This window comes from Struthio camelus, chromosome 26 (genome assembly GCF_040807025.1).
Source record: "Struthio camelus isolate bStrCam1 chromosome 26, bStrCam1.hap1, whole genome shotgun sequence".
NCBI lineage: Eukaryota > Metazoa > Chordata > Aves > Struthioniformes > Struthionidae > Struthio > Struthio camelus.
The window spans coordinates 4,606,559-4,614,520 of record NC_090967.1 but is presented as its reverse complement, the minus strand read 5'-3'; the positions used below and the strand labels follow the sequence as shown (position 1 = coordinate 4,614,520).

The window sequence follows — 7,962 nt, the reverse complement described above, 5'->3', positions numbered from 1 at the left end:
AGTTAGCCTTGTCTTTGAAAGCTCCACAGCATGGGGTGAAGGAATGGGCCAGCACTCGGGCCCACTTAGACCGTGGCTTTCCTGCTGACAAGAATTTCTATTAGAGATTTCCAAGAGTTAACTCAACTTTTCCAGAGCAGCCACTAGCTTTCTGCCTCACTAGAAACACTTAGGCTGTGTAAGCGCTAGGATTTCCAGGTGACCAGGACACCCTGAAAATCATACTTTTTGGGTCTTAGATGGCCAGTCTAAGACATTGCATATCTTAGAGGGCCTTGTTAACCCCCTTCCTCCTCCCTCAACTCAGGAACCGTGAGTGCACACTCAGAACTGAGGGCTCCAGGTGAGGTCAGTGCCAAATACCTCCAGGAAATAAACCATATTTCCCTCAGGAGTCCAAGCACTAACCAGTTCATCATACACAAGGCTCACATGCCTATTGCTCCTGGTACCTCTCCTGCAGGCTGCCCCTTGTGAAAACTTCACTCCAGATTTCTTCTTTAGCCCATGTACTTTCACACTGCATGTGAATCAAGGGCTTCCTTGAGACCTAATCTCCTGACCCCTTGCAGCTACAGCCCTATTCTCAGCTGGACTTTGTCTCAGATCAGTGCTGGTTGACCCTACGTTGCCTGGCCCTTACAGAGATGGCTCTCGGGTTACACTCTTACACCTCTGAGCTGCTGGCCACTCCTGGAAATCTGGGCCTATAACAGCAGGGCTCAATCTCCCTCCATATCACCTTGCTGACATGAAGGGAAAGTAAACAAGATTCTGCTCAGCGCTGCAGAGACCAACTGCTCCAGTGTTGCCAGGCAGATGGGGCCCAAGAGGGAGACCATCTGTTCCTGAGCGAGGGCCTACATTTCTCCCTGTAAGATCCTGGGCTGAGGATATCCAAAGGAGTTTGATGGGAGCAGAGGCACAGGGGAGCAGCCATGACCTTCATTTTTACTGCAGTCATTAGAGACTGGCATCCTGCAAAATGGAGCCAGAGCTTGGACCTGGATTCCATGGGCTATCAGATGCCTGCAGCTTTCCTGTTCCATGAATTAATTTTCCTTCTCTCTGTACATCCCCACCTTCTTTTCATACCTGCAGTCCCTCCCACACGTGTGCAATGCTTTGGTACGGTATTTGGTCCCTGTTGCAGAACTGGCCAGAGGCTACATAGTTCCCCTGCAGCCCTCACATCTGTCACTAACTCTGCCCTCTACCCACCCTGCTCTCCTTGCCCAAAAAGCGCATCTGCCCCCGACAAAGGCCATTTGGCAGATACCTGTTTTCTGACAGTTCATCTGGCTCCTCCAGCACATTTTGATGACACTGGAGGGGGTTAAGGAGAGACAGGCAGGGGAGGCTGGAGTAATGCTGTTAGAGCTCAGGGAAGGGGCTGGCATCTCTGAGAGAGAAGGGAATGACAACCAGGCAAAGGCTGGAGAAGGAAAGAGCAATCTGGTGCTAGTCAGCATGTCTGGGAAGCTGGGAACATATTGCATTAAACCGATAATAACACCTTGAACAGCAGGGTGGTAGTTTCCATCTGGCCTCACGCTGAGCTTGGTCTCTCTCATTTCTTCCCTGTTGCAGCCAGGGAATCCGAGGCAGAGGCTGGCCACAGGTCACCCAGCAAGGCTGTGGCAGAGCAAGGATGAAACAGAAGAGCTTTATAGTGAAAGCTGGGTGCTGAGAAGCGGCAACACTGCCTCTTGACTCTCCTTTCGCCCCAACTAGACCCTTCTTAGGCTTGGAAGGTGGGAAGGCACTAGAGCTCTTTGCTTAATTAGTAGCAACAGCTGAAGCACTTGAGAAACAAAAGCTCCCCTCTCTCTGCCCCACTTTTACTTGGGAGCCAGGGGTGGGGAGCAAATTGCTTGGAAGCCAGAAAGCGCCCTGGATCTTGTCACCATGGCTGCACAGACACAGCCTCCTGTTATCTCCAGAGGAACAAAACCCTCCTCCCACCCTCTCCTGTCTCAGCTGGAGCTGATAAAAGAAGAAGAAATAAACAAAACAAATAAAAAACCCTCAAAAAATACCCCAACCCAAACCATCAGATAAATATCCAGGGAATAAACTAGCCTTTTGCGAAACATATTTGTTTCCATAGTGGCTTTTGCGTTGCTGGATAGCTGAGGGACTCAAAGGAGCGTTTCAGGTTATAGATTCCATCTATGCAATATCAGGAGTTATAAAATCATAACTCAGAAGCACCCCAGGTCATGCCATTTGCTTGACAATGATGGTATCTAGCTATACATACCTAACTGGATAGTTCCAATTCATTTATATATACAGACGTATGTACTATTAACATGATTATATGTAATTTTTATGTCTTCTGGTTTGGAACCCACAGGGATCGCATCTCTAAGTTTTCTATAAGAGCTGGAGCCTTGCCTTTTCTTTCTCTGTATTGCACCACGTGCAGGAAGAGACACTAGGGGTAGCAACAAACAAGCAGAGTACGGTAACAGAATTCATCAGCTAATACGGAGGTTCGTGCTACCACAGCTAAATTGCTTTCATTACCTAGGCACCTGCACCCCTCACTGCAGTGTGGACAGGATCTTTAGAAAGTAAAACAAAATAAAAGAGAAAGTGGGACTTTGATGGGTTTGCACAGCTAAAAGGCTTTAAGAAAAAACCCCAAAAGCAAAACAGCAAAGCAGTGAAAATTGGCAACCACACATTTGTAGTTTGAGAGAGATTAGGACTGTTGTGGTTGCTCCAGACTGGCTTCCTACAGCACCGGGTAAATAATTTCACTTTGCGCTTCACGCATCAGGCTTTGACCATCCGGCTGACCTCAAACATACCTTTTAGCAACATGCCTCATTTTGGCTTGATGCCTTCAGGGCCACTTCCCTAGGGCAATTGCTATTTCAGTCTTAACTACACTGACTGTTAAAAAAGAGCAGCTTATTTTCACTCTGTATCTTTCCAACATCATCTTTTGGCCAATGAACATTCTGCTGTCCGTGTATGCACGTAGGAAGATGGATGTTTAAATCAACCTGTGATCTGCATGGGCCATTGGCAGGCAGAAGATGGCCCACAGAATGACTTCAAGTTTACCTGGGTTTTTAAAAAAGGCATTTACAAGTGAACAAACAAATGGAGGAAAATAAGAATAAACAATCATTCAAAGTTTAACCTAGTTTTCTCCTTTTGGCACCGGCTGGCACACAGTCAGTTCTTTAGCTCACCCACTTTTTGATTATCAGTAACGCTTGAAAATTTTGACTTTGTAATACAATAAACATTTTTCTTAAATGGTAAGTACTGTCTTTGTTTACAACTCCTCCTTGCAACTGTCAAAGAACATTGGGCTGTTCTTTGATTCAAAAAAGGCTGAAGAACATCATATTAAATGGTTGATTATGTCTCTCATCTCTTTCACACCCGTGTTTTCTCCCATCTGTAGTTCATTGGCCATCTGCGGCTGAGTGTTACCTGCAGGAGTCCAGGCTGGGTCATGAAAGGCCATTCAGAGAGAGAGGTTTTTGCCTCGGATACTTACAGGGGCGAACTCTTGCTTTGAAACTTACCTGGCCTTCCTTTGCATATGGACTTACCTGGATAAGCTCATTTAGATCATGACAACAGCTTGCTCAGCCTAGCCTGAAAAGATCAGGCTCTTACTGATAGCTTTGAGCACACTGTTATCTCTAAGTAAAGCATGCTGCTCTCATGTTCTCCCACTGCCAGATAAACATGAACATCTGCATAACTATTGTAATAACACTAATACTAATATTAATGATACTGGGGTGAGAACTGGGACTAGCTTCCAGATTCTCCGGGGCGACCGTCTCCAGGACCTCTCTCTGAAAGCTGTCAGACGCTTAGATGTCTTTGAGAACCTGGGTTAAGAGATCATTTTAAAGGAGCTGCTGATTTTGCCCCAAACCCACCAATTCACAAAGAGCTGCGCATGGGATTTCACGACTCATCAGGTGTTCAGGCTGGGTGTAGATGAACTTCTGAGGGAAAGGAATTGCGTACCCTGGTCATCACTCTCCCCCTTCCACTCTATATGATTGACAGGGCTTGCGTTAGCGCTCAGGGAGGACGTCATGGGTCAACCTCATTGTCAGCCCTTCGCCCCATAACCAGTTATGATTAAAGACCAGTTTCTCAAGGATGCAGATGGCTGTGCTCTCCTGCCCCTTGGTGTGGCAGAACAAGGTGGTGTTTCTTTTCTACACAGCCAGTATTTGACCCCACTGTTCCTTGCAGACCATGGGGCTGCTTTTATGTATTAGCATCATGTGCTGGTTGTAGTATCTGCCCTGCTGCTCTCACTCACGTACATACACCCCTCATCTCCCAGCACCCACCAACTCCCAGCATCTGTGCCACTTGCTTGGCCTCCTTTCCTTTATGCTGCTCCCCTCTACAGTCTCCACAGTCGTGTGACTGCTATTGTGCGGTCCCTGCCGCACAAAAGCTAGCCTGACCTAATTTAAATCAGTGCCATTGAAGCCGTTCTTGTTTTATCTTCCAGCACAAGGGCTGTGCTCCCCATTTCAGAGGTAGCACAAACGAACGGCTAATTGGGGGAGTATTGTGCAGGCGGCGTTGTCTCCCAGCCCTGATTGTAAGCTCCCCTGTTCGATGGTGCTCTGAGCTCCCCTCTCTTGTAACAGTCATGCAGGCTCTTCCGGGAGTGGAGGGGAAAAAAAGGGGAGAATGGGACTTTGCAGCCATTGCAGCATGTCAGACAAACAAAGCAGAGCATGGCCACATTCAGCGCACTGGTGAAAGGGCTGGTTGGGGGAGGGCTCTCTTGTTCAGAAAGGGCAGATGCTGGTGATAATAGTAGAGAATATTCATCCTTCACCTCCAAATACGCCCCTGCTTTCTTCTTCCCGAGTATTTAATGAGACAGTGCTTCCTAGAGCTCTGGCGGCTGCCCTTGTGGAGGGGGTGAAGCAGAGGGGGCTCTCGCACACAAGCAGTGCCAGCAGGGGTTGTAAGTCTTGGGAGGAGAGGAAGTGGGATAGGTCAGAGGCTGGAGGGGGGACTGAAATGCTGCCAGTGTCTTCATCCTCCCGAGCAGAAGTCTGAGCAGTCACGGACAATCGTCCTTTGTAAGAAAAGTGAGACAGTCGCCGGGAGCCATTCCAGCAAGTGGCGATCACCGGGAAGAGGGAGCTCTGGCTGAGCCCTCAGTGCCACAGTTTCCCTGCAAGAAGGATCCAGTATCCAGGACCCATCTACACTGTGTGTCTCAGGGCAGCGTGGCCTCCCTTGGGAACCCAAATTCACCGTGCCTGTGCCTGCAAACTGTGCTCAGGAGCAACTGAGGGACAGTAAAGTCACCTGAAGTCACCCAGGCTACCAGGGTCCAACACTGCCTTAACAAGGGACCACTACAGTGTCTCTTACCTATGTAGGCTTGGGAGTTAACACCAGCAGCATGACGTCTTTTGTCGAATTTCTGCCTCTGCCTCCCATACAGGTACTTTCCAACACTTTTCTCCGGGTCTATCTGGTCTGCACCTCTCCTTTCTCCACTGATTCTTTCACTGAAGTGGAAGAAAACAAAAGTATTTGAATCTTTCCACTGACAGTTTTAGGCCACTGCAGCTCCACTTGCTCCTGCTCTATGGAGAAGACCTCCTCCCCATCCTATTGCTTAGGTTTGCCCCAGCATTCTCAGGAGACGCACACTGCAAAAGCCGCTGCCACAGTCCTCTCCTGCAGATTCTGCCCGCTGCAGGGAAAAGAGCGCAACATCAGGATATTTAACAGCAATGCGAAGCAAACAAGTCCCAAGGCTTCAGGTTTGTTCTGGACTTTAATGTTACGTTCTAATCCTTACTGCAAGCCAAATCAGACTAAAGTAATGGCAAATCCTGGGGTTAAAAGACATGAGACAGCCTCCTCGCTGTCCCTTCTGGGCCCATATCAAGAGATTAGCTTCAACATCACAAAATTAAAAGCAACTGCAGTTCTTTTAGCTTTCATTTGGATTTATGATCCATTTCTCCCTTCTAAGCTTTTCTCTGCAGCCAGCAAACCATAAAACACACTTCAATAAACAAAACAAAACAGGAAAAATGAAATTCTCACATCACCAACTGATTCCAAGGGCTGAGGTTATATGGAAAAAAAAAAAAAAGACTATTGCCATGGGAGCGTATGAGTCGGTAACACTGCATTAAAATAAAAGAAGAGGAACTGGCATCTTCCTAGAACCCTGTGGGCTTGGCAACGGGGACTTTAACCAAAACCTCGACGATGGGAAACTCAATACGCTGTGAGTGCTGGCATCACATCCCCAAAAGCCCTGCTGTGTCCCATCCTTTTGCACAGCTCCCACTGCCTCGGAGAGACACCGCCGACAAGGAGAACAGACTTGGGCCCCTGGCACATGAGAGGAGCTGCACTTGCAGCGAGGGTAAACTCTGCAGCGGAGGGTGACCATCAAGACTCTTTCCCCGTTGCTCAGAAACCCGAGGCCGGCGCTCCTCGTCTGAGCGGCTCTAGAGGGAGATCCGCTCCCTGTCGCCACTATTCTACCGACATCTGGTGGCAGCCGTGCGGGGAAGAGGAGCCGCTTGTTCGCCGGCGCGCAGGCACATGCCGCCCGCCGTTGCCTGTGCCCAGACCCCCGCCAGCTGCCTTGGGGCTGGGCCCCAGGGAGGTGCTGAGGCCTGCAGGGTGCAGGCCGTGCCTGGGCCTCGCGGCAGCCCTCCGGCAGCGGGGAGCGGGACGCAGGGCCCCCCTCGTCTCCAGCCTTTCCGGAGACGCCACGCAGCCGGGTCAGGGCGCCGCGTGGCCTGGGTAGGCCTTTCGCTGCCGTTTCAAGCCAGGCTCCGGAGGCCCCTCTGGCTCGCGTGGTCGGGCTTTCCTGGGAAGCGGGAAGCTGCAGGTTCTTTTCAAGCCTTTTCCTTTTTTAAGCTCTTTCTGAGGGGAAACACCGCCGGTAGTGCCGCCGGCCGCCTCAGCACGGCCACCCACAGCGCGGGACGCGCACCTCCTTCCTCCTCAGCCACCTTCTGAGGGCAGCGGGCCTCGGGAAGGGGTAATTAGGCATTAACACTCATCACTTCGAAGCCGCCACGACGTCTCCTCGTGTTTGGGGAGGGGGGGGTTGTAGGTCACCGTAAAGTGCCCTCGGTTCGCGCTGAGGGACAGGCACGTCCCCCCCGCCGCCGCCGGCCCGGCCTCCCGCCGCGGCCGCCCCAACGGTCGCCGCGGGCTCGCGGAGCCGCCGCGCGCGGCAACATGGGGCGCCGCGCAGGAGCACTGGCCACGGCGGGTTTCCGTAGTGTAGCGGTTATCACGTTCGCCTCACACGCGAAAGGTCCCCGGTTCGATCCCGGGCGGAAACAGCTCGCTTTTTTTTCCGCCTTCTTTTTCCCCCCCCTTTTTTTTTCCCCCCCCCTTCTAACTCGGCGTTTCGGGGCCCCGCGGCTTCCCCCGCCGCCAGCTGGGAGAGAGATAAAGGCAGCATATGCCGCACAGCAAAGGCAGTGTGACTTGTATTCCCTGAACGGCTGGCTGGTGATTGCTGGGGTTCGCATCAGAAAAAAAAAAAAAAACAGCCAAACGGCGCGTTATACATATAGAAGCGTTCTGAAATAATTTGAAAACTGGAGGAAGGAAAAAAAAAAATCCACGAAAAACGTGAACTGCGTTGGCCGGGAATCGAACCCGGGTCAACTGCTTGGAAGGCAGCTATGCTAACCACTATACCACCAACGCGCTGCGAAAGGAGCTTGCCCGGCCTCACCCAGGAACCTTATGTGGTGGCCTCAACCATCTCCCAGTTCCGCGGGGGTGCACTGATCAGTGAGCATGGCGCCAGAGAGAACAAAGCGGCTAAAAGATGGCATAAAATGCTGCCTTAGGGGCTCCTCTCTGAGACTGAAAGGGGGAAGGATATCCTCTTTGGGTGTTTTTGCCCTCTCTCAGCCTCATTTCTCTTCTCTTCCCTTCTCCCTGGAG

The 7,962-nt window shown here is 50.8% G+C and overlaps 2 non-coding genes across 2 annotated transcripts; one reads left to right on the top strand and one right to left on the bottom strand.

Moving 5' to 3' along the window:
- Nucleotides 1-7,273: 7,273 nt before the first annotated feature.
- Nucleotides 7,274-7,346, top strand: TRNAV-CAC (transfer RNA valine (anticodon CAC)). Its single transcript has one exon. It is a non-coding gene; the product is annotated as a tRNA-Val (tRNA).
- A 301-nt stretch (nt 7,347-7,647) lies between these two features.
- On the bottom strand, nt 7,648-7,719 carry TRNAG-UCC (transfer RNA glycine (anticodon UCC)). Its single transcript has one exon. It is a non-coding gene; the product is annotated as a tRNA-Gly (tRNA).
- Between the last annotated feature and the right edge of the window lie 243 nt (nt 7,720-7,962).